This window comes from Spermophilus citellus, assembly GCF_964194105.1.
Source record: "Spermophilus citellus genome assembly, chromosome: 2".
Classification (NCBI taxonomy): Eukaryota; Metazoa; Chordata; class Mammalia; order Rodentia; family Sciuridae; genus Spermophilus; species Spermophilus citellus.
The window spans coordinates 43,953,165-43,979,783 of NC_138183.1; the positions used below are offsets into that span (position 1 = coordinate 43,953,165).

The following is a 26,619-nucleotide window of genomic DNA, read 5'->3' on the forward strand; positions in this document are numbered from 1 at the left end:
AGAGACAATCTTTACAAAGACTGTTCTGCAAATTCATGAAGGGAAGAATAACTGATACCTGAATATGTCACTATTAAATCTAACATGACAATAGCAATAAAATAACATTGATAAACACCCCAAGTTGAATATTAAGCTCAATACAGGTATTTGGTGCAAAAGTATATCTACACTGCAGTGCAGGCATAGTTTTACACACATTTAAGATGAAGTAGCTGAGACATAGAAAGGTGACTAATTTGTCCAGGCTCACACCGTTAATGGTTATCAGGAACTCCTCTTTATAAAACCTGTGAGTTTTCCATAACAGTATCCTGTTTTCAGTTTTTAAAATTAACAATACAGGCATTTGCTGGTAAATGGATGGAACTGGAGACTATCATGCTAAGTGAAGTAAACCAGTCTCAAAAAACCAAAGGTGGAATATTTTTTTTTTAAATGAGGAAGTTCATCTAAAATAAAGTGAGGGTGGGAATAAAAAAAGAATAGAAGAAAGATAGTGGAGTTAACAAAGGAGAATGAAGGGAAGGAACGAGGATGAGATAGGAAAAGACCATGGAAAGAATCTGACCTAACATTCCTGTATACATATATGAATATACCACAGCAAATCTCTCCATCATGTACATCCATAAGATACTATATTTTTAAAAAAATAAAGCTATAAGTACATAGCAGAAAGTTCAATGGAATAGAGGGAAGGGAACAGAGGGTGGGAGGAAGTGAGGAGAAGGGGAAATACTGGGGACTTAATTAGAAGAAATTATATTCCATTGCTTCTATAATTATGTAAAAAAATTATATTGTCATGTATAACTAAAAAGAACCAATAAAAGAAACCTAACAATCCATTCCCTATGCTAAACATGATTGCAGTTTGTGATGTTATATAGTAAGTTTTTATAAGATTGTGTAACTTCTTATTGTATGTTTCTGTATTTTGCTTTTCCATGAATTTCAAAATGGCTTAAAAGGAAAAGCATAGTTTTTTGTGGAAGGCCCATTACTCCTAGTGCTATGATAGACTCGGATTCTGGACATGTGTGTTAGCTGGTGATAACATCAATACACCCTATTTTCCCCCTTAGCAAAGAATGGAAAACTTATATACAACCTTTGCATATTTTTTGGCATAATCTGGTATGTGAAATTATATACTTAAAATTTATTTCATATTTGCATAAGTGGCTGAGTTAAAAATAATTTGAAAAGTATTTTGTTTTTCATCTATATAAGATTTTCTTTTTTCTTACAAAAAGAACCCAATGGATTGCTTTCCAACACCTGTTCTATGGGACACTGATTTGTAGATATATGTTCCATGTACAAGGGACTCTATAGCCAAATACATTTTGCTGGTGTATTAAGTATGATAAAGATTGTTTCTGAGTAGCAACTGGAAAGCTAAGAGTTTGGATTTTCCTGTCGCATGGTGGGTCCATCCCTTTCCTGAATAATTACAGGATATTGGTCATATCAGAGGAAAGCGAGTGGCCTTTAGCCATCTTTTCCCACAGATTACAGCTCTGGTATTAAAAAGGAAAACCGTGGCCAGATACGTTGGCATTTTCTTTTTGCCCTTTTACTTTCTTCTCTCCTCTTTCCTTTTCACCCTGGATCTCTTCCTGCTCTTCCATCTACCTCTCTGCTCCCCTCTGTCTCAGTGCCTTCTCTTCTTTCCTCTCTCCTCCCAACCTGTGAACGTGCTAATATTTTATTCTTTGAGCTTCCCTGTGTTTCAATCTAAAAAAGATCATCATCTGTGGCCACATATATCTTCCTTAGAGATGAACACTAACAATTAGATTATAATTTTGTTTTCTTTCAAGCAAATTTCCACTCCTACTGCAGCTGAGAGAAGTCTAAGTGGGGCTTGATCATCTAAAGTAGTAGCATTCATACACTGCATCATTTGCTAGGAATTGAAAATGTGCTGAATTTCGTTGTTGATGAGTGATGTTTCACGAAACCTTAGTTACCCTGGACAAAAGTGAAATATCATTTGCCTTTACAAACACAACCTACCTTTATCCAAAGTTCCTCCACTCAGGAAACTTCTCACTCTTTCTTTTTCTTACCGTATCTCAACATTGCTGCAATCTTTTTCTGTTTTTTACATACTTTTTCTGATCTATTTGCTTCTCTCCAATGTCTCACCCATAATTTGGGCCCCATATTTTCTCACTAAATTCCTGCAATGGTCTCCCTCTTTAAAAAAACAAAAAACAAAACAAAACACAAAAACAACTCTTTTGCTGTGGTAGTCTTTCAATATATCTCCCTCACTTCAGTCTTGTCTTCTACCCATTCAAAACTTATCCCAAATGCAAACCTCAACATGTTATTCGCATGCCCTTAGGATAAGGCATTTATGTCTTAATGCGTCATAGGGAAGATTTGTATGAACAAACTTCTTTTTATGTCTACGGGATCACACTTTGTATTCATGTGTCTTACTTTTTGCCTTATCTTGACCCTTTGAATATAATTCTGTTTTCTCTCACTAGAAAGTGAGCCAACTTAGGGGCTGGGGTTGTGGCTCAGGGATAGGACACTTGCCTTGCACATGTGAGGCATTGGATTCAGTTGTTAGCACCACATATAAATAAATGAATAAAATAAAGGTCTATCAACAACTTAAAAAAAGGTGAGACAACTTAAATCAGGGACCAGTTATTTATCTATGTTTGTTTTCCCAGAACATTTGTATCTCACAGAGAAAAAGAAATATACATATATATATATGAAATAAGAAAAATATCCGATAATTTATTTCTCTCTTATAAAAAATGGCTCCCCAGTCAAAGAGAGAATAAAGTACCACAGAAACTAAGAACTAGATGGGCATCATCATTGAATTACTGATTTTAGATCTGGCATATATAAATGAACATATGTCTTTTCTTCTCAGTTATATCAAGACTAACTCATATAATTCTTTGTCAGTTTTGATGATTGGAACACTATTACCTTCTTTGTCTTTAACTGAAATGTCATTATGGGATGGGAAAAGAACAGTGGGTTCTGAAAAGCCTAGTAAAAAATGTTGTGGGATGGTAAATATGATGTAAATTATCATGATTGAAAACAAAAATTCTGTCTCCAGCTCTGAAAATATTGCAGATGGTATCCAATGTGACTCAAAAATGTGATTTCATAAAAAATGATAGTATTTATATGAGCAATTCAAAGTAGATTGAAAACAAATTATGATATAAAAGTTTTAAGTATTTATATGCCTTTTCATGGTTTTATGAAACTTAGCAAGGCTGTAAAGATCAGTTAATTTTCTGTAATATATGCTACTTGGATTAAACATTATCAATACCATGTATATGTTAATCTAAACAATGCTGAAGCAATTAAGAACTAATATTTCACATGGTTAGATATATTCATGAACAAGTTTTTCCCATTCCATGGCTTAAGTAAAGTGTACCTAAGATCTTGAACGTCAACATTCTTCTTCCTTGTCATTTTTCTTTCTTCTACAAAACAAGTCATAAAATATAATAAATTGGCTTAGAAGTGTTATAAAAGCCACAATTAGGATGTGATTATGTATATTATGTCAGCTTCTGGGAGATAGATTATAAATATTGAAAATGATATATATAGAGGGCCAGGAGCATGGCTCCGTGATGTGTGCTTTGCATGTGCAAGGTCCTGGGATCAATCTCCAGTGTGTGTGTGTGTGTGTGTGTGTGTGTGTGTGTGTGCAAAAATAAATGTCAAAGCATTGCACAGAGGTTTTTATAGGTCATTATTAGCAAATATAAAGCATTTTTAATAGCTAATTGCTAAAGCACTGCAAGAGGCATCAAAGAATTTTCTAGCTAAGAATGACAACTTCTAGTACAGATGTTCCTTAATTTATAATGGCATTTACGTCCCAATAAATCCATTGTAAGTTGAAAATATTGTAAGTAAGAAATGCATTTAATATATCTCACCTACCAAACAGTTATACATTTTAACAGAGCTTAGCAACACAGTGCACTGCAGACCATCGAGTACTTACTTTTGTGATTGCCTGGCTGAATGGGAGCTGCAGCTAAGTGATGCTGCCAGCATCACAAAAGAATATCACACTTTAGATCCTGAGCTTGAAAAAAAATTCAAATTTTAAAATTCTAAGCATGGTTTCTATTGAATGCATATTGCTTTCCTACTATCATAAATTTGAAAACTGTAAGTTGAACCATCATAAGTCAGCAACCTTCTATATATCTTATGTCTCAAACCCATACCTAATAGTTTCTGATCCCTTTTTTGAACATCTCTAGGACATAGTTAATGTAATTTATATTACCAAATCTGATACAGTATAAGCCATGGGAGTATAGTTATTATTTTGTAATGTCTAAGCTAAGTTATAATATTTTTATTTGAAAAATAATGTTTGTTTCGTGGTGTGAGCTTGCAGCAAAGTAGAAAAGCACTTCACTAGCAGAAAGGGTAGTGTTTTCTCCATCTGATCATTCATCACATAGAATTCTTAATCAAGCCAGAACCTTCTGAAATACATGATTTGGAGAACTTCCAGAAATTTTTCCTGAAAGAGTTGATAAATTACAGTTTGATCTCATTTGTCCTAAACTCTGTACATCATTCACACATGAGTTATAGATGTCTCACCCTTGTGAGATATCCTATAATTTATTGTAGTCAGTATCATGTACTTAATACTGAAAGATTATTTCTAGATACAAGAAAGTAACTGTTTCAAAAGGTGGCCTTTAATTAATCAGAATGTAATTGCATTAAGCATCTTTCTAGTTGCCAAGTCGAATCAAATTCTACCCAGGTGAGTCTGGGTCTGTCCTCTGCATATTGCACAGTTTGGAAAATTCATTTGGGGGTATGGTTTAACTGGAACTCCATGACTGAAATTGAAGTTCCTTCAAATTTTATGTTATAAAAACTGACAACAAATTCTTTTCCCCTTTACTGTATAGAATCTTGTTTTCTACTTGGAAACAGTTATATTTTTAACAAGCATTTTCATGTGCAGAAACCCAGTAACCAGGGTTTGAATACACCAAGAAGGCATTTACAGTTTTAGTCTAGAAACAAATTAGAATCCCATAATGCCAGATTCTATAGAAGTGAATGTAAGTATCTGCAAGACTAGATTTAGCACAGTGTGATTCCATGATAACAAAGTGTATTTTTGGTGCCGTGTCCCCCATGTTAGCTGCTGTCTACAACTCTGTTTTTCTTCCTCATGAGACAATAGACAACTTAAGGTCAGAGATATTTATTTATTTATGTATCTATCTATTTATTTATTTATTTTGTACCAGGGGATCAAACCCAAGGGCATTTAACAATTAAGTCTCATCACCAGCACATTTTTATTTTTTGTTTTGAAACAGAGTCTCACTAAGTTGCTAAGGGTCTCACTAAGTTGCTGCGTTAGGCCCTTTGAACTTGCAATCCTCCTGCCTCAGCCTCCTGAGCAACTGCAACTACAGGCATGCGCCACCTCGCCCAGCAGGGACTCATTTTTGCTTAAGAGTAGTGTTCCTCATTCCCAATGAAGGGCCTGGTAAATGGTAGAAATTGATAACTGGATGAATTAAAAAATGCCTGGTACCTAATATTAATTTGCTCTGTATTTATTAATAAATTAATGAATTCAAAAAAATAAGGACTGTGCATATGGCATTTATTACAGTGGAGATGTTTTAATAGTAAACTGGGGCATTTAATTGTTAAAAGAAAAGGATATGCATCCACTTGATTACTTTATAAATCAGTTACACTGAAAATTCAAATTTGAATATTACATTAAAGCATTGGAAGTAACTTCCTTGCTAGTATTCCCAAATTACACACTTTATTAATTTTTAAAACTAGAGTTATCTTCCTGCTGACAGAGAGTGACATTTACAGTGTGCTTCAAATGTTTGCAGATTTCACCTGTTCTGCACATGCATCTGTAGTCATCTTACCTTCTTTTTTTTTTAGTAATTGTCCCCATATTTAAAAAGCAGTTAAAACAACTACTTTGCAAAATATGCAGTTCAATTCAATGTTTTATATTTAAATGAAACTCTTAAAAAGGACTAATGTAAATGAGTAAAACAAATATAACATTGTTTCTGTTAGTGTTGCAAAAAAGGAAGTGTGCTAGGGTTGTTGTTACATAAGAAAAAAAATTCAATGGTTTTTAATACTTGAATCTGAGTCAGTTCAAGGTCTGACTATTTCAGAGAAGAATTGGTCAGTGGCTGAGTAACTTTTAGGGGAACTTATACATTTTGAAACTCTCTGATAGAAAAGTAACCGCAGAAAATTGTGTGCAGGCCTAGCATATTGGATTTACCTAGTCTGCTTCATATAGAGAGAATAACCAAGTGCTTTCATTATTTAGACTACAGCACCATCACAGAAAAGGGTAAAAGCACTTCTTATGTATATTACTGGGTAAATAGGACCTCTCTCAAAGGCATTAGCAATCATTCTGGTCACCCTGCTATGTAAGCTTCCACCCTGAACCCTCTATACTGAAGGAGAGGGAAAGGGTGGTATCTTCATTGGAGCATACTTGAAAGTAGCCAAACATTAACACACACACACACACACACACACACACACACACACACACTCACAAAAACAACCTTCAGATGCTCTAACATCAGTGGGTCCCTGTGTTACAAAGTTAAATTTACAACCTTCTAACATTGTTGGGATTCTTTTGCATGTTTATCTTCCCATATTATACTATATTTGTTATAATCCTTTAAACAATAAACTATACCTTTGATCACATTTAATTCTCTTGTTAGACCAAGAAATACTTCTGAGCACTGATATATCTTATTTACTCTATAGTCTAATGTTCCAGTAAAGTAGAACATTTATTAACTCTCCAAAAATGTTTGCTAAATTAATAAGTGAAAGTTTTCTATATACTATTTTTGCAACATCACTTTTGCCTTTCATCTACATATTCAAATAATTCTGAAATTCAATCATTCCACTTCCACTTCGGATTCCCTCAAAACTCACTCATAAATATTTAAAAGTATCTACTGTGTCACAATACTGTGCTTTGCTTCTCAGGGCCCCCTTGAGTCTCCTGAAAGAAGATAAAACTATATAAAAGACCGAAGTACAAAATGAAGGATGAAATCAGTGAATAATGTGCAGGTAGCATGTTCTAAGACTGTGCTAGAGCTGAGAATATTCAGGACACCCACATCAGGGAACCTCATAGGTTCTTTGAGGGCAGCTTCCAGAATTCAAAGTTTTGAAGAGCTGAGGGGCCTCCTGGGAGAACGTAATCTAAAGGAGGAAGTTAATCCATAGACAAACCTGACCTCAAAACCAAGTTTTAATCATCAGAGAGGAAGAGTGATGTGATGAACTGCTTGAATTTGTCCCCAACAGAGTACCTGCTTTTAACGCTGGCACATCTCAGGATTTGGGGGAGAAAGAAAGAATAGGGATTTAAATCACCATGTAGAATATTAATATTGATGAGATTTCATACATCTATAAGATTTGAGGCATGAACATTTTATCCTTTAATTCAAGATAACATAAGGGGATGGAGGCATGCTGCCACCCTTATCTAATTTTGTTCTACTAAACTCTGATCTCAATAGGATCAATTCAGGCTTGACTCTTCCCTATCTTGTTTTGTTTCCTTGGATAAAACAATGGTGATTCCATCTAACATCAAAAATTTTGAACTATGTTCTATATTACATAACATTTAGGAAAAAGTTAATAGTGGATCTCTCACTTCTTGAAATCAGTTGCTTTAATGATATATACCCTATTTCTTGAAGATGCTGGCCTTGAGTTTTTAACTATTTTCTTTAATTCTAGTACTTATGGCAAATATTTCAACATTATATATACTTGCAAGATCCACCTTGGTATGTTAATGCTGTACATGACCCTGTTCCTGGTCCTTCAACAGAAGACACATTTTTGTTCCCCCTGTAACCTATACAGGGAGTTCAAGAGTTAAAGGCTATAAGAAGAGAGAAAGGAAATAGGTTTTGTAATTAAGGATGAGGCCAGTCTGAGAAACAACCAAATGGAAAAACAGAAAAGGCTAGGATTGAAGATGGCCGCTGGGAGAGAGAGATTAGGTTTGACTGACTTTGAAGGAGGCTAGACCAGCCTTCTGGATTGGAAATAGACATGACTTGGGGCCTAGAGATGAAGATACTCACATTGACAGGAAATCAGTAAAGGCTTATTCTACTATTGAATGAGGAGGCGCCTTCTATCTACTCTAAATGTGAGTACCTGACTTTATCACTTTCAAGGACCATGTTAAAGCTGCTTTGAATACACTTGAGAGCTGCCAAGGGCACAGGCTGCTTTTGTGATGACCCACTTTGAGGAAAGTTATCAGCAGTCTCTGAGGAGTCTTGTCCTGAATTGGTTGGAAGAAGCACCCTACCTACCGTGATGGATGCTGATAAAGGCAAGCACCTGGGGGAGAGTAGGCTACTCCACACTACTCATTTAGTCACACTTTATTCTGGATCAGTTTGATTAGAAAGAATAGCTTACAAAGGAACCAAATTATGCTAAAAATGTGTATGATTTTGTGTTGGAAGTTTGAAATAATTGGTAGATAAATTTAATTTTAAGAGGTAGATGAAGGGAAAAATCTTCAGTTTGCATAGTTCAGAGAGCATTTGCATGATGTGGTTTTCTCATAAATTTAAAGTGGGGGAATTTCCAAGTTCTATATGCATGCAGTGAAAATATTAAAATGTGCTATGAAATATATCTCACTGTCAATTTAACCCATATGCTAGTCACACTTTTTTTAATTTTGAGAAGGAAAAAATATATACTCACAACTGGGCCATGGTTACTCTTAAAATTTACTCTCAGAAATTTACCTTAGAGTAATGAAATAGAGGTTCGAATAAGGTACAGTGATGGAACAAAGGAAAGAATATATAAAAGTAAATTTTTCTCCAGGAAACTTTTTCTTGATACATGTGCTTAGAACTAATTCTGTGTGCTCTTCTCATTGAGTTAATATATTAACAACAATTCAAAAAGCAGTGTTCATGCATGTCATCTACTCTGAACATTCTTCCTATTTCAGCTCTCAGATGTATCCAGTTCTGCCTTCTTTTCTGCTCCTGGGAGGGTATAACAGCCTCTTAACTATTCACCCTAGCTCACATTTGATCCATTCACAATCTCTTTACCATTACATGGGGTTTGCATCTGGAAGATAGTAAAGCTCTTCTTGTGTCTGCTGCTCCCAAGGTACAGAGCTAATAGTTATATCTGGTGAATTGCTAAGGAAATTATTTCTAGTCAAGGTATCCAGCTTATGAGGGTCAACACTGACATGCCAGAAGATCACAGGGCTTCCTTTAGGCTCAATCTCTGAACAGGGAGGCCAGGAGATATCATTTAAGTATAGCTACTGCTGGTGTTCGATCCTAGTTTTGGGGTGTTTGTAATTTCCTCCCTTTCTTGGATCTTATAGGACCCTTCGTTGAAGAAAGTCATAATATTGGTCCTAACCTCATCTAATGGAAGAGTTAATTAGGTGAAACAGGAAGTAAAGCAAAATAGGCACAATACACATGATACAATCTTTCCTCTGATTGCTCACAGAATTTCATTGTGCAGTCCTTCAGTGATTTGTCATGTAGCTGTTCCCTGAACCTTGGGGCATTTGGGGACTTTTAGAATAATTGTAAGTACTAGAAGCTCCATAATCAAAATATTAAGGGGCCATTTTGCCTATGGGAAAGATTCCAGAGAATTTGTGTTGCTTTCTTTTCCAAGTGTTAGTAATCCATCTATACAAAAAGACCTATGTGTTTCTTCCATTGGCAGGATTAGGTTATTAAGGCCATAAAACCAGTGCAAGTAGAACCACGAACAGACTCATTTATTGAAGCTGCATTCAAGAGCAAGATAATATGAATGGGTTTGAAAATAAACAGGCCAAGGTTCAAAGGTAGATGTGCTCAGCTCATATGATAGGCAAGAACCAATTATATTGGGTGTTAGGAGTAGCCCACAAGTATTTATTAACATATACCATAGGAAAGGCAGTATTCTAAGTTCTGATATTTATAGTGAATCAGAAAGATCAATCCTAACAAAAGAAGACCCAAAAGACCTTACATTCCAATGAAGGGAGGCAAATAACAAACTGTATTCATTTAGTGACTCAAAAATATTTTATAGATTTACTCAGCATCTGAAGACCAGGTAACTCTCCAAGTCAAGGCAGAGGTGGCATTTTATAAGGTGAAGAGAAAGGAGGGATCCTTGTGGTTTGGCCCAGGTTGTAATTTTCATCTTTGGCTACTATAACACTTGCTATTGGAGTGGATGAAGATTATTTACAGAAAGCATATAAATAAATAAAAGAGTTTTAATGTTGGTAAAATGAATGAAGAAAGAAAATTTTCTTTTTCTCAATAACTTCTTTTTTTTATTGGTTGTTCAAAACATTACAAAGCTCTTGACATATCATGTTTCAGACATTAGATTCAAGTTGGTTATGAACTCCCAATTTTACCCCACATACAGATTGCAGAATCACGTCGGTTACACATCCACATTTTTACATAATGCCCTATTAGTAATTGTTGTATTCTGCTACCTTTCCTATCCTCTACTATCCCACTCCCCTCCCCTCCCATCTTCTCTCTCTACCCCATCTACTGTAATTCATTTCTCTCCTTGTTTATTTTCCCGTTCCCCTCACAACCTCTTATGTGAAATTTTGTATAACAATGAGGGTCTCCCTCCATTACCATGCCATTTCCCTTTTCTCTCCCTTTCCCTCCCACCTAATGTATCTGTTTAATGCTGATCTTTTCTTCGTGCTCTTCCTCCCTGCTCTGTTCTTAGTTGTTCTCATTATATCAAAGAAGACATTTTCTCCCAAGCTGCTCATATTCCACAAACCCTTCAGAGGGATCTTGCCATTGGGGAGGCAAGATTGTGTCTTTCCCATGTTAAGAATTGCTCAGGTGCCTTTTTTGGACTCAGAATAAAATTGAAATACCAAAGGTGGCCTATGAACTGCCTAGCCATACCTCTGTCTCACAAATCCCTTCCTAGAGCCTCTGAGTTGCTGTATCTCCCACATCTTCATATGGCTTTCTGCTTCTCAATGGTTTCAACTTGATTGTCATCTCCTCAGACATCTCCTTTTTTTATTTTTTTATTGGTTGTTCACAAAATTACAAAGCTCTTGACATATCATATTTCATACATTAGATTGAAGTGGGTTATGAACCCCCAATTTTACCCCAAATGCAGATTGCAGAATCATGTCGGTTACACATCCACAATTTTACATAATGCCCTATTAGTAATTGTTGTATTCTGCTACCTTTCCTATCCCCTATTATCCCCCCTCCCCTCCCCTCCCATCTTCTCTCTCTACCCCATCTACTGTAATTCATTTCTCTCCTTGTTTATTTTCCCATTCCCCTCACAACCTCTTATATGTAATTTTGTATAGCAATGAGGGTCTCCCTTTATTTCCATGCAATTTCCCTTTTCTCTCCCTTTTCCTCCCATCTCATGTCTCTGTTTAATGTTAATCTTTTCTTCCTGCTCTTCCTCCCTGCTCTGTTCATAGTTGCTCTCATTATATCAAAGAAGACATTTGGTATTTGTTTTTTAGGGATTGGCTAGCTTCACTAAGCATAATCTGCTCTAGTGCCATCCATTTCCCTGCAAATTCTATGATTTTGTAATTTTTTATTGCTGCATAGTACTCCATTGTGTATAGATGCCATATTTTTTTTTATCCATTCATCTATTGAAGGGCATCTGGGTTGGTTCCACAGTCTAGCTATTGTGAATTGTGCTGCTATGAACATCGATGTGGCAGTATCCCTGTAGCATGCTCTTTTAAGGTCTTCAGGGAATAGTCCAAGAAGGGCAATAGCAGGGTCAAATGGTGGTTCCATTCCCATCTTTCCCAGAAATCTCCAAACTGCTTTCCAAATTGGCCACACCAATTTGCAGTCCCACCAGCAATGTACAAGTGTACCCTTTTCTCCACATCCTCGCCAGCACTTGTTGTTGTTTGACTTCATAGTGGCTGCCAATCTTACTGGAGTGAGATGGTATCTTAGGGTGGTTTTGATTTGCATTTCTCTGACTGCTAGAGATGGTGAGCATTTTTTCATGTACTTATTGATTGATTGTATATCCTCCTCTGAGAAGTGTCTGTTCAGGTCCTTGGCCCATTTGTTGATTGGGTTATTTGTTATCTTATTGTCTAATTTTTTGAGTTCTTTGTATTCTCTGGATATTACCGCTCTATCTGAAGTGTAAGGAGTAAAAATTTGTTCCCAGGATGTAGGCTCCCTATTTACCTCTCTTATTGTTTCTCTTGCTGAGAAAAAAACTTTTTAGTTTAAGTAAGTCCCATTTGTTGATTCTTGTTATTAACTCTTGTGCTATGGGTGTCCTATTAAGGAATTTGGAGCCCGACCCCACAATATGTAGATCGGAGCCAACTTTTTCTTCTATCAGACGCAGAGTCTCTGATTTGATATCAAGCTCCTTGATCCATTTTGAGTTAACTTTTGTGCACAGCGAGAGAAAGGGATTCAGTTTCATTTTGTTGCATATGGATTTCCAGTTTTCCCAACACCATTTGTTGAAGATGCTATCCTTCCTCCATTGCATGCTTTTAGCCCCTTCATCAAATATAAGATAGTTGTAACTTTGTGGACTAGTCTCTGCGTCCTCTATTCTATACCATTGGTCCACCCGCCTGTTTTGGTACCAGTACCATGCTGTTTTTGTCACTATTGCTCTGTAATATAGTTTGAAATCTGGTATCGCTATACCGCCTGATTCACACTTCCTGTTTAGAATTGCTTTTGCTATTCTGGGTCTTTTATTTTTCCATATGAATTTCATGATTGCTTTATCTATTTCTACAAGAAATGCCCTTGGGATTTTGATTGGCATTGCATTAAACCTATAGAGAACTTTTGGTAATATCGCCATTTTGATGATGTTAGTTCTGCCTATCCATGAACAGGGTATATTTTTCCATCTTCTAAGATCTTCTTCTATCTCTCTCTTTAGGGTTCTGTAGTTTTCATTGTATAAGTCTTTCACCTCTTTTGTTAGGTTGATTCCCAAGTATTTTATTTTTTTTTGAGGATATTGTGAATGGAGTGTTTTTCCTCAGGATTGGCATCAGCTAAGTTTTCTTTCTGCTTCAGCACTCAAAATCCCACAGGAAGGCTTTACCTTGGTCTATTTATTAGCCCACTGAAAACCACTGTGATCCCTTTGAAGTCTGATTCATGGTAGATTTCCATTTTAAATTTAAAAAAAAATGTAGTAGAAGCTACTTAAATTGCTCTCCCTCCAGGTGTCCTTTACTTTCAAATTCTATATTGTTTCTCAGAAAAACAATTATTCTTGTTTCATTTTAAATTCCCCAATTTCCTTTTTTAAAATTCATTTATAAAGCTGTTTTTCTTCATGGGGTAGATAGACTTTAGGCTGTATAGTATCAGACACTGAAGGTATTTGTCCCTCTGTGGCTATAGAAGTCTGTACAAATTGTGCTAAGTAATTTAAAACTAACTTGTTAGCAGAAAACAAGGTACCCAGAAATATATATATATATATATATATATATATATATATATATATATCTCCAGAATAAATATAAATACATATATGTGTATGTGTGTATACACACACATACACACATATATATATAATGTATTTTTATATATAAAGTTAGTACTAAAATGTTAGCAAAACTATTAACAACACTTAAAAATTATTCTCTCCTTTGAAATTAATTAACTTAGAAGCTCCAGGTATTTTTAAAATTTATTTATTTATTTATTTTACTATTTTCTGTGAATGTACAGCAAGGAAAAAAATGACTCCAGGTGAAGAGAATGATGTTCTTGACAGCAAAAACCTTACAGAAATACATAGTTTGTGCAATAACAGGTGATGGGAACAAAATGCCCACGCTTCTAATGATCTTACATTTATGTTTTAGGAAAGTGTATTGCTTAAGAGAAACAGGCTTGAGATACCTACAGAGGTAGACTCTGCTCTGGGACCTAGGGTGTGTGTGAACTTTGGTCAATTACCTAGCTTTTCAGAGTCTCAGACTCCCTACCTATAAAGTCTGGATTTTACAGAAGCATCTCAAGAGTTTTGTAACAATTAAATAGGGTATGCCTGTAAATTGTAAGCATGGCGTCTAGTACACTGTGAGCTTTCAATAGGTATTAGACATTGATATTAGTAGTATGATTACTAATTATTATTTTCCCAACAAGAACAAATTCAGTTCAGGAAGAACAAGTTGGCAGAAGCTTCAAAACATATTCGTGATCTGAAGCTCACATACCAGCTGCTAATTTGCTTGTTTATTTCATTTGATTTTCCTTAGCTGCACATAAGGGAAGTGGGTGGCAGGAGCTTAATTTATTTGTCCCTTTTTTTGAAAATGTGGGTTTTGGCTCTCACACTATTTTGAGGCATGGCCTGGTGGTGGCATTGGGGATATGCACACTTCAGGAAGGTGGGAGGACTGTGTAGCTTTCCTAGTGGCTCTAGCATCCTTCTTTCCCCAAGTGATCATCATAGGTGCTAGATTGCTAGTGCTGCCAGCCAAAGGCCTCTCCTCCCACAGAGCTGGAAGTACATGAAAAAAGCCATGACTCATGGGCTACAACTTTTTCAGCTGCTTGATACAAGCACTGATAGGCTCAGCTCCCATGTTTTCATCACCCCACAGGCTGGCTGAAGGGGAAAGGGCTCTCTGGTTTTCAAATACATTGCTTCCAGACAATAATTGAGAACAACTGAGAGATATCGTGGAGAGGGCAGGGTGATGCTCCTGTCCCTTTCTTGGCTGAAGTCCATGGAAAGGCTGATGTGAGGTGACACAAGGGTATCTTCAGATTCTTAGAGGTATGGCATTTGAAGTATTTTCAATTCTTTCTTTACAAACTATCAGAGAAGTCTTGCTTTCATGCCTTGATTGTATCCATTGAGTTTTACACCTTTTTTTATTTGCACTTCTTGCTCTCTGATGTTGTTTGTGGTTATGGGCCTGCCTGTCTGCTGTAGGCTGTGTACCCTGTGAGGGCAAATCCTCTCCATTTTTGTCTTTGGATCTCCAGCCCTGAGCTTAGTGCCCAGTATACAATAAGTGCTTCAATGGCAATTGTTGTCTACATGAATGCATAGATTGGTGAATGAATGGATGAATGGCTTTACTGCTGAAATAGGGGGTAATAAAATAATCCCACAAAGTCAGTTCTGGTACATATGGAGATACTTTTCTATTAGCAGATGAACATTTGATGGAAGGAATTATTGATTAAAAAGACAGTTTTGAAGTTCAGAAAACTTGTCTTACTATCAAGGCTTAAGATCATAACATTAAACCTGAGAGTTACTACTCCATCCATAAAATGCTTTTGATAATTTGGGAAAACAAATTAGAATGAAACAAGAAAATGTCTTTAAAAGTAAAAATGGACATTCATGAACATGTCATGTGAACATGACATTTAAATGAAAATATGTAAAGGCAATACTATTGAATTGAATATTTACATGGACACTGAGAAAATGGAATTAATGTTCTACTGAGAATGATAGTTTATCCAGGAACATAAATAGTGTTTATTAAATGCCTACTTTATACTGGATGCTGTGGTCTGAGAAATGAATTTAAGTGGATCTCAGCCCTCTGAAGCCTCACAATTAAATCAAAACATATATACACATATGTATATGTGTGGGTGTATATGTATCTGCATATATATATCTGTATATATATATATATATATATATATATCTGTATATATATATATATCTGTATATATTTCATATATATATATATATATATATATATCTGTATATATTTCATAGTATATATATATATATGATGTACTACTATCAGTATAGATAGATAGTATCAGGAAAATAGAAGTATGATCATGACATGATGGAAGCATAAGAGCTGGACATGATTAACTGTGCTCAGAAAAATCTAGACAGGGGAAAAGGTGATATATGCACTGGAACTTGCAGTGTGTAAGAGTTTATCATGATAGGGAACAAGAAGATGATGTACATGTGCAGAGACAGAGAGCAGGAAGAGCAGGGTGCATTCTGGGAAATGTGAGTTCTTTAGCATGACAACCATTGGAGTGAGTGGATAAGATCAGAACAACAAATCATTCAGGACTTGTACTTTAAAATTTATTCCACATTATAGATGCTTCATAACTGGAGAAATCATCATAATCTTTCCCAGTTATTATACAATAATATCTACTAAGGACATTGTATTTTATATAGTGTACCTATATTATAGTTCAAATATAATAGGTGAAGGAAATGTGTGTTAATTGGCTATATAGTCCTAATTTCACACACTTTAATTATTTTGGCAAAAGCAATTGATTAAACACATAATAATTTGATTTACTTTTATATCCTTGCATCAATTTGATATACATCATTTTATAAATCAGAAAAATTTTCTGGAAAAATAACACCATATATCAACTATGGTGTTAGGAAATAGGGAGAACATATTCTAATCAAATGAATTCAAGGTCCCAACAAGGTAAGGAATAAGAGTAGATCCCCTGCTCCCACACACTGAGTTTCCTATAAGACCCAGCTCAAAAAATTCAAAAACATGTAAACCAAGGACATGATGTTTTATATTTATTCCAATATTATGCAATCTTTGTTCTAGGGTTATGTGTCGTCAAATTCTTCTGCATAACCTTGAGATCTACCCTATAATATTTTTTATTCCTTACTTCAGATACCATCTCAGATTGTGGTCTTTTTGTAATCTAATTTAAATTGTTATTTATTTTTTCCAAATAAATGATTAACCCAACATATTCTTATAAAGACCAGATTACTCAAATTTGCCTGTGCATTAGAGAAATTGCTATAGAAAACTAAGACCCCCATATTCCAAAGCTTCCTGGATTTTTTAATTTGATATATATTTTTAGAATGTCTATATACAATGTACTGTGTCTGTATTGTGCAGACATAGGTGTGCGTGCACACAAATAACACTAGTATTCACAAACATGGTGAATATTAAGTTGGAAGCCATTGATCTGTTGTTGTTGTTTTTTTAATAATATTAACTGATTTAATTCTCATTTGTAATTTGGGTATATTTTTACATCCCCATTTTGTACTGTAACTTGCTCAGGAAATGGAGAAATCAAGAATTGAGCCTGTATGATCTGGCTCAAGATTCCATGGTCTTAGACAGTGTGTGAGACTCCATGACGTGGAAGGAAACTGGGACCTCCAAGAACCGATGGTGGAAGGACAAGTCATGTAGCCACTTGGGAACTACTCAGGAACTCAAAGTAGGAGGGGGGTCCTGTATGGGGTGAAAACAAAGAGTTTATAAAAGAGGGGAAATGGAGCTGAAGCTGAGCCCAAAGTGTTGGTGGAGTGTTGGCAGGTGGAGTTCATGGTGACATTACAGCCTAAGGACCAGCATCAGCAAAGGTACTGAGACAGGGAACCCACAGGTGTTGTTCGGAGGACAACACACTTCAGGACTGGAGTGAATTTTAAAATCAGGAAGAAACTTTTTAGAAGAGTAGTCATAGCAAATTCCATAGAACCTCAAAGTCCAAGTAAAAGAGTTTGAAATTCATTCTGGATATGAAGATTGCTCACAAGAAGTTCATTTAGTTTTGTTTTATCTTGTTTTGTTTTGTTTTCTCCAAGCAAAGGAGTAAATGATGGAGGGTGAATTAGGCAGCTATGTGTAAGAATGATTAAATGGACAATGGAAAAGATTTGAAGGTGAATGAAAGAAAAAGGTTGGTATTCTAATGGATTTAAATGCCTCAACAAGAACAACAAAAACAAAATAAGTAGAACAGAGAAATTTCCAAAGTTTGTTAACTCTGAGACAAAAACCAGCACATCTTGGAATGGCATTGCGATAGCCAAAAAAGTACAGTTAGAAAGGTAATGTTATCTTTCTTGACCATCCTACACAAGCAGGACTTTTGTACCACCTGAAAATCTGGAAGAGTCCATTCTTTAGTACCTTCTTACACTCTGAGCCATGAGTGACACAATTCTTTTAACTCTGCCCTGTATTTTGGTGACACGTTTGCCTAAGATAAATGTACAGAGGGGCACAGTTGGTATATTATTTTCAGATGTCTGTGGCTGTCTTGTGGTGTGGAATAATGATGTACATGCTACTTCAAAATAGTCACTAATAATGGCCAGAACTTACTCTGGGCACAAGGGACTAGGAATGGCTGATCCAGGAGAAGATTTGCTGGCTTTAGCAGACATACATACCTAAGTCTTTGTAGTTTGTGAAGAGGCACAGAGTAAGCATCTAAACCTAATTTGGGTTTCAGCTTTCTGGCTGAACTGCCACTGCATCACAATATCTAGGTATCAGGGAAAACAAATAGATGCAAAGAAAATATAAGGGAGAATCTATGAGTTGTATGCTGGAAGAGAAGTACTCAAGTGGAAAAAAGAAATTTCTGTCAACTTTATGTTAAATGGACTTGAAATTCTAAGGTATCTCACCAAGTATTTGTTTACTAGGTAGTTGAATTTAATAAGAAGTCTGGGAGATTTCCACTCAGCCTTGGTGACAGACAATGGCCTTTGAGTGGCTTTTATCCATCAGATAGGTCATAATTAGTTGCACTAGAGCAAATGGAAAGAAGCTCATTTCAAATTTGTTACCTTTTTGTGGTCATTCTGGAATGAAATTCATTCTTTATGAAACATCTTACTGTTGACATGGTGTGCAGCAATTAGCTTGATGGCAGCCTCCTTACTATTCCCAAGCAAATGACCCTCTGAGGACAGTTCATCACATGGGGCCTTTTGAGTTGAGTATCTCATTTTACTCAAAAGGAAGCTTTAAAAAGCTAGACCCTAGGAAGCATCTTCTTACCATATGTAAATGGTGAGTATGTTAAAGAAAAAAACCAGACTGGGTTTAAATGCTCTTAAATTTCATCCATTTTAAAACTAATATTATGTCATTCAGATATGAAAAGCATAAGCTGGTGGTGGAAAAATGACTGGGTGCTTTTGTATCTTCAAACTGAATTGTGATCATCTCAGACTGTGGCCCTTTTTCCACTTTGAGTGTGACTGTGGGTTCAGTCAGTGTTTAAGGAACAGGAAGCTCCTTGAAACGGATGCTACTAACTACAGCAAGTTAGTTCAGGTGCTGAAGAGGTGCTAAGACCCATTTGTGCCACTTTAATTACTTTTTAAATTTGCCTTTTTTAACTTTGTATTTTGAAATAATCCTAAGTATACAAAAAAGTTCAAAGGATAGTAGAGAATTCCTGTACCCAATTTTCCCCCAGAATCAATGGTTATTTACATTTTGCCATATTTGCTTCATGTTTCTCAATTTAGAACACATTTTTTCCACATGCATTTGAGAGTAGGTTGCATACATCATGACCCTTTATGCTTTAATAATTCAGGACATGTTTCTTAAAAACAAGAATATTATCTTATATCGTTACAGTGCATTTGTTAATATAATCCACCTTTATATTATTTACAGTTCATACTGGATTTTGTCAGTTGTCTCAGTCATATTATTTGCAGTACAGGCACCAAAGGATGATTTGGGAAATGATAAGTTTCCAGTCCTTAGTTGTATTCGAGAACAATCAGCCAAAGAGAATGTTTTAGAAGTGATTTGGGTTTTGAATAAGTCTGTGATGGATGGCTTTTAAAATTCTATATGCCCTTATAAATCTGTATAAGTTTTTAAAATGCTTCATTTTAATATTTTTGTGCACAGATACAGTTACATTTAATTAGTAACCCTAATTAGTAACCCTAATCAGAATAGGCAGATAAATTGTAACCATTTTTTTCTGTAACAATGGTTTTAAAAGTAGCATTTGAAACTATTGCCACTATTTGGCAGTTCTGTTGTTAAGAGACCACAGAGAGGGCTGGGGTTGTAGCTCAGTGGTAGAGTGCTTGCCTTGCACATATGAGGCACTGGGTTCAATCCTCAGTACCACATAAAAATAAATGAAGGAAATAAAAATATTGTATCCATCTACAACTAAGAAATGAGAGAGAGAGAGAGAGAGAGAGAGAGAGAGAAATTGAAAATTTGTGGAAAAACTGTGTTGTTCAAAATCAATTTTAAGATATTTTTATGTAAATATGAACATTGTATATCCAAATAAGCCATTTTTATATCCTTTTATTTTATTCCAACGATGCCATCATAACAATATTTATCTTTTTTACTTCATGGCAAAACTGTAATCTGAGACCATGGCATATTTTAGGATTATCCTTGACATCAGAATAAACTTCAGTTCAGTTTAAGTAATAAATTATATTCCTGGCAGTAATATCTACTAAGCACTGTTAGGTGTCAGGTATGTGATTTATAAGCATTTTCCTAGTTATTCTTCAACTACTCAAATGGTAAGTACTATTAAACCATACTTTTTTAAGAAAAAAAATAAAAGGAAAAAGTCAGGTGCAGGAACATAACATAAACATGAAAGGAAGATTCTCCCTAAACTAACTGTTTTCTAACTTTTGCATGGTATCTGAACATAAATTGATTTATTTTACATGTAATTCAAATTGTCCTTTGAAAACTTGAGTGTTTATATTTAAATAGTTGATGGAGAAAAGTAATTAAGTGCCTTATCCTTAGTCACCAGCAAGATGGTTGCCAAGTCAGAAAATTAATTTATGACCTTTTAACACCTAGTCCAAAGTTTGTCCACTAAACTACAACATCATCTAATAATAAGGCCTACTGTTTTGACAACCTAACGTGATATTCTCCATTGCTTAGCAAATATTAATTTTCTATATTACAGTCTATAATTACCATCACTGCAAATTGCATAGTCCTTTGCTTGAGTAACATGTTGTCATTTAATTTTAAGGTGTACTCTTTTTTTCTCTGAATTATAGGAATGTACACCACTGTTCCTAGGTATATATGTCATATGATAAAGAATAAGACAACTCTAATTTGCTTTAAAAATAGAAATCTAAAGGTGTCTTATTAGAACATGGAAAAGAACTATATGTCAGTTTTTTTTTGAGATTTGACTCCAGTGAGATATTATGAATACAAGTGTATTGTAGAGAAGAATTACTATTGGATTCCAACTCAATAGGGGCTAATGGTTTATATATATATATATATATATATATATATATATATATATATATATATATATATTTAATACAATGGCAATGCCATAAACTTTCTTAGAAACTTATGTTATAGTTCTTAGTGGCATTTAAGTATAGTTGAAAAAGGAGGGCTGGGGATGTGGCTCAAGAGGTAGTGCGCTCGCCTGGCATGCGCTGGGCACTGGGTTCAATCCTCAGCACCACAGAAAATAAAATAAAGATGGTGTGTACACCGAAAATATTTTACAACAAGTGCTGGCGAGGATGTGGGGAAAAGGGTACACTTGTACATTGTTGGTGGGACTGCAAATTGGTGCAGCCAATTTGGAAAGCAGTATGGAGATTTCTTGGAAAGCTGTGAATGGAACCACCATTTGACCCAGATATTCCCCTTCTCGGTCTATTCCCTAAAAACCTAAAAAGAGCATGCTACAGGGACACTGCTACATCGATGTTCATAGCAGCACAATTCACAATAGCAAAACTGTGGAACCAACCTAGATGCCCTTCAATAGACGAATGGATAAAAAAAATGTGGCATTTATACACAATGGAGTATTACTCTGCATTAAAAAATGACAAAATCATAGAATTTGCAGGGAAATGGATGGCATTAGAGCAGATTATGCTAAGTGAAGCTAGCCAAGCCCTAAAAAACAAATGCCAAATGTCTTCTTTGATATAAGGAGAGTAACTAAGAACAGACTAGGGAAGAAGAGCACGAGAAGAAGACCAACATTAAACAAGGATGAGAGGTGGGAGGGAAAGGGAGAGAGAAGGGAAATTTCATGGAAATGCAAGGAGACCCTCAGGGTTATACAAAATCACATACAAGAGGAAGTGAGGGGAAAGGGAAAAATAATACAAGGGGGAGGAATGAATTACAGTAAAGGGGGTAGAGAGAGAAGAGGGGAGGGGAGGGGAGGGGAGGGGGGATAGTAGAGGATAGGAAAGGCAGCAGAATACAACAGACATGAGTGTGTCAATATGTATATCAATGGAAGTGTAGCTGCAATCTGTATACGGGGTAAAAATGGGAGTTCATAACCCACTTGAATCAAAGTGTGAAATATGATATATCAAGAACTATGCAATGTTTTGAACTACCAACAATAAAAAAATAATAATAAAAAGAAAAAGGAGCAGGATGGAATTTATCTTTGCCTAAGGATCTGTATTATCTCTTCCAGTTCAGTTGTTTCTCATTTCTGTATATTTATACATAATATAGAAAAATTCCCTTATTTTTTCTTGTCTAATTCCCATTTATATTATGTTATATAAGGATCCAATTGTGTGAAAATGTTAATCTTTTTTGGCAGAATAATCTTTTGTTCAGTTTCTAAAGCTGTAGAATAATGAAGCATTAAAAAATAGCATCTAGCGCAATTAAAGAATAGTACTAGGTTGTTCTAGTTGCTGAATTGACGTGTATTCTACTTCTACTGGCACATGAAATCTTTGAACACCCAGATCAGGATTTCTAGTGGTGACCTAAGTCTTTCCACAGGGGGTTATTAAACTCTTCCCAGACTGTGGGAGTTATTCTTACACTGGTGAATATACCACTGTTTTGTTTTATTTTTTTTTTTTAAGCTCCAGCCATCAGCTTCATTGCAGAGAAAGCATAATGTGAGACTAAGGGAAAATCTACTCTAAGATAGACAGTCATTAGTTATTTTCAAAGGATTCGTTAGAAGTGAGGAACTAAAAAAATAAATCCATCTGTGTCAGAGCTTGCAGGCATAAAGATGACAAGATATATACGATGCTGGTGCAAATTTGTTTGAAAGTGTGCTTCTCCCACCATGATCTATATCCTGATTTGAGGGATCCCAACTGGTAGTGACAGCAAAGCACTTCAGCCTTCAAAGAGTCCGTCTCACAGGACTGAGTGTTCTTGTTCACTTGTGACCAAGATACAGTTCTTACAGTTGATCTAAGTATCTTAGATGGGAGTCTAAGAAATCTGTGAAATCAGAATTAAATTTCTACCTCAGAGTCACCCTTCTCACACAGATCTGGATAGGGTTTGGAACAACAGGGAACATAGAAAAGCTTTTGTTGATTGGACACAGAAGTTTTCAAGAATCAAGTGTTAGTTCTCTTGGGCAGTTCAGTCTAAATGTTTCCTCAGTGGAAAAATAATGTAAAGGTTACCATTTGCTTTATTCTGAGCAGTGTCTATAGTCTGTGTACACATGATTACACATACAGTCCCTCTTCAGTACAATTAGTGTATTCATTATATTGTCTGAGCTTATGGAGTCTGAAGTTTGAGGTCAAGTCTACACTGTTAAGACTACTGGTGTGGGTGCCCACTGCTCAGTTTCACTTCTGCAAATTTCCAGGGCTTCTTAAAACACAGTGGTCAAAGGGGACAATATATATCTTTCTGAAGTTTGTGAAAAATATTCATTTTTGCTGGTGATCAATAGATGAGATGTTAGTTACTGGTGCAGAAAGGAGGCTCAACTGGTCAGAGTTTTGAAATCAGGAAAGGAAAGGTCTAATTCTGATCAGAGCTGGTGATTGGGAATCAATGACTCAGCTTTTGGTTTCTGGACCTTTGATAATCTTTCCTTCAGTGTTATTTTTAAATGTTCTTCCCCTACTCTTTCCCTTCTTGAGTAATCCCCCTTGAACCCTCAGGACCCACCTATGTCCACTCTCATCCTACTCCTTCAAATGGTCTTTTCATCTGAGGAAAAGCTTTGTTTATTCCTTCTCTTAGTTTCCCTCTCTCCCTTTCCATCTCCTTCCCTCCCTCTCTCCCTCCCTACTTCATACTCTTCCTTCCCTTTTTTTTTCTCTCCTCTTTTTCTCTCTCCCTCAAACTCTGTCTCAAAAAGAAAAAAAAAAAAAACCTCCTCCTTCTGCAGTAGACTGTGTATGGTCCAGTGACCCAGATCCCAAATTATCAGCTGGTACAATCAACATGCCTTCTCTGGTAGGGCTGGGAAAGTTCTCCAAACTCTTCCAGGAAGGAAACCATTTCCATGTTCTTCTTTAGGTACCTGCTAGAGAAAGCAAACCAACAAATTGTACTTTCATTTAGATAGTCTGAATATTTTATTCCTATCACAACCATATATTTTGATTTCAGTTAATCTCAGATAATTCTTATTTTACCTTGATTAAATCCCAACTTTAGAAACCTTTGTAGGTAGTCAAGAGAGAAATGGTATATATTAGGGGTAAAGTTAAGTGGCACTCCTTATAGAATAGCACCCTGAACAAAGCCCTGTCTTCTTAGAATGTGCTGTGTGTAATACATGCATATGGACTAATTCTGGAGAGGGTAAATTTTAAATTATAAAATAAAAACAAAACCCATTTACATCTACCCAAGAGTTAAAGGTTATATGGGACCAATTAAAGGTTATATGGGACCAATACTCCTATGTTTTTCTTGCCCTAAAACTAAATTTTCCCAATTTATGAAATATTTATTGCATTTTTTTGAAAAGTCAAAACTATGCACGCCTAGGATTCCAGAAGAAAAAGCAATTCCTCTTGGATATGGCTAACACACATGGTATAAACTTCAGCATGGTTGGCAAGTCAGTGAATATATAGATGAGAAGGGGAAAGATAATACCCCAGTGTTCATAAAGATGTTCTGTGTTGTACTTCACAGTTCTTGTTGGGTTGTAGAATTCAGATGTGTTTCTAAACCTCTCTGGAAAATCCCTCTGGTGAGATATATGTTAATATTAACAGACTTGGAAAAAATCCTAGAAGATACTTTTAATGAAGCATACATAAGAAACCTAAGTTGAACAGACTATTAAAAAAAAGAGCAAAATAATTCTAATTATCTTGTGTGCACGTGTGTGTGTGTGTGTGTGTGTTATTTTCAATAAGTTTTCGGCCAGCAAAGTTTTCTATAATCATTTGGTATATTTATTTGAAAAAGTACATGAATTTAGTTTTACATGTTTTATGTTTCTTTTATTTCAGCAGCTCTGCATGGCTGAGTCCCTTCATCCTCACCCTTAGAAAAAAATAAAGCAAAGATCATGAGGATAGTTTCTCCTTTAAATGGGAGAGAGATAGTTTTCTCACTTCTCATGGTTTTTCATTAGAAAATATATTAAGGAAGCTTTTTTATCCCAATGAACACAGAAGTCTTATTGAATATTTTTAATCTTTATATTTGTGAATTGTTTTAAAATTAGATGGATTAGACACTTTTTTCAAAAACTGATACAGAACATCATTCCCATTTCCAAGATAACATAGATGCATCATCATAAGGTTGTGGTTATTAACAAAGAGTTTAAGTTGTTTGCTCAGGTTCCTCTTCCAAGTGAATGAAACACAAGGGAATAAACTGATTATTCTATAGCTTTAGTGTCTTACTTCAGTTGCTTTCCTATGTGACTTTTTTGCATTAATCAACAACATCATAATTATCAAAATGAAAATTATAGAGCAGTAATTAATTCTGCAATGTAAGAATATAGAGGGATTAATGTTACACAGATTCTAGAATACAGACAAGGAAAGGTCATGAAATGATGTATTGGAACAACCATGATAACAGACCAACAAATTAAACCCAACAGGAGAGATCAGCATTTGTTGGATAAACCTAATAAAATCTTGTAGTTTATTGATGTTCTTCCTCCACTGGGCAGAAATAGCTCTAGGATAAGATGCAAAGACAATAAATAAGCATGTGGATCAGAGAGAGTTGCTGAAACACACCTGGAGATCAAGGTAGCTCAAAGTAAATCTGTAAGTACAAATTTTGGGAGATCCATCATTGCCAAAATGTTATGTTACTGATGGAATTATTTTCTGTTATTAAATTGTAAAGAAACCCAGAATGTTTTTCACTGAACTCTGAATTAGTAATTTCTCATAGTCATAATTTTAGTGAGTCTCCGGGAGACTATTTTCACGAAAGACATCTTTTAAATCAAGACTTCTTTCTCTTTTAGTGACCGTTCTCTCATAGACTACAATAGTTTTGTTTTGATTAATTCTTTTAAAAGGCAAGTAGACATAGAAATGTGTAAATGTATTACTGATATAGACAAATGGTAGACTTCAAAAGGATTTTTAAAGATTTTCTTTCAAGCATACATTGAGTATAATAATTCAGAGACAGAGTTTATGCTAATTTGATGTTTAAGATCAGATGAACTCTACTTCTACAATCCAATCCAAGAAGCCACTCAAAGATAATATAGTCCATAAAAATGTTGATTGAAGCATTTATTTCAAAGTGAAAATAAAAATAAACTAAAAGTCCAATGGGGGAACTGATTATATAAAAAGATAATATTTTTGTATGATGGAATAATACACAATCATTTCAACCATGTGTATGACTAATGTTAATGACTTAGATCTTTCTCATAATATGTTAAGTAAAACAACAAAGTC

The 26,619-nt window shown here is 35.3% G+C and overlaps 1 protein-coding gene across 1 annotated transcript in view; it reads left to right on the plus strand.

The window, feature by feature from the left end:
• Positions 1-14,810: 14,810 nt before the first annotated feature.
• LINGO2 (leucine rich repeat and Ig domain containing 2) overlaps positions 14,811-26,619 on the plus strand; it is a gene marked incomplete at its 3' end in the record, with an annotated part of 295,476 nt that continues 283,667 nt past the window's right edge. The window contains exon 1 of the mRNA XM_081278597.1: positions 14,811-14,943. The remainder of the gene's footprint in view (positions 14,944-26,619) is intronic.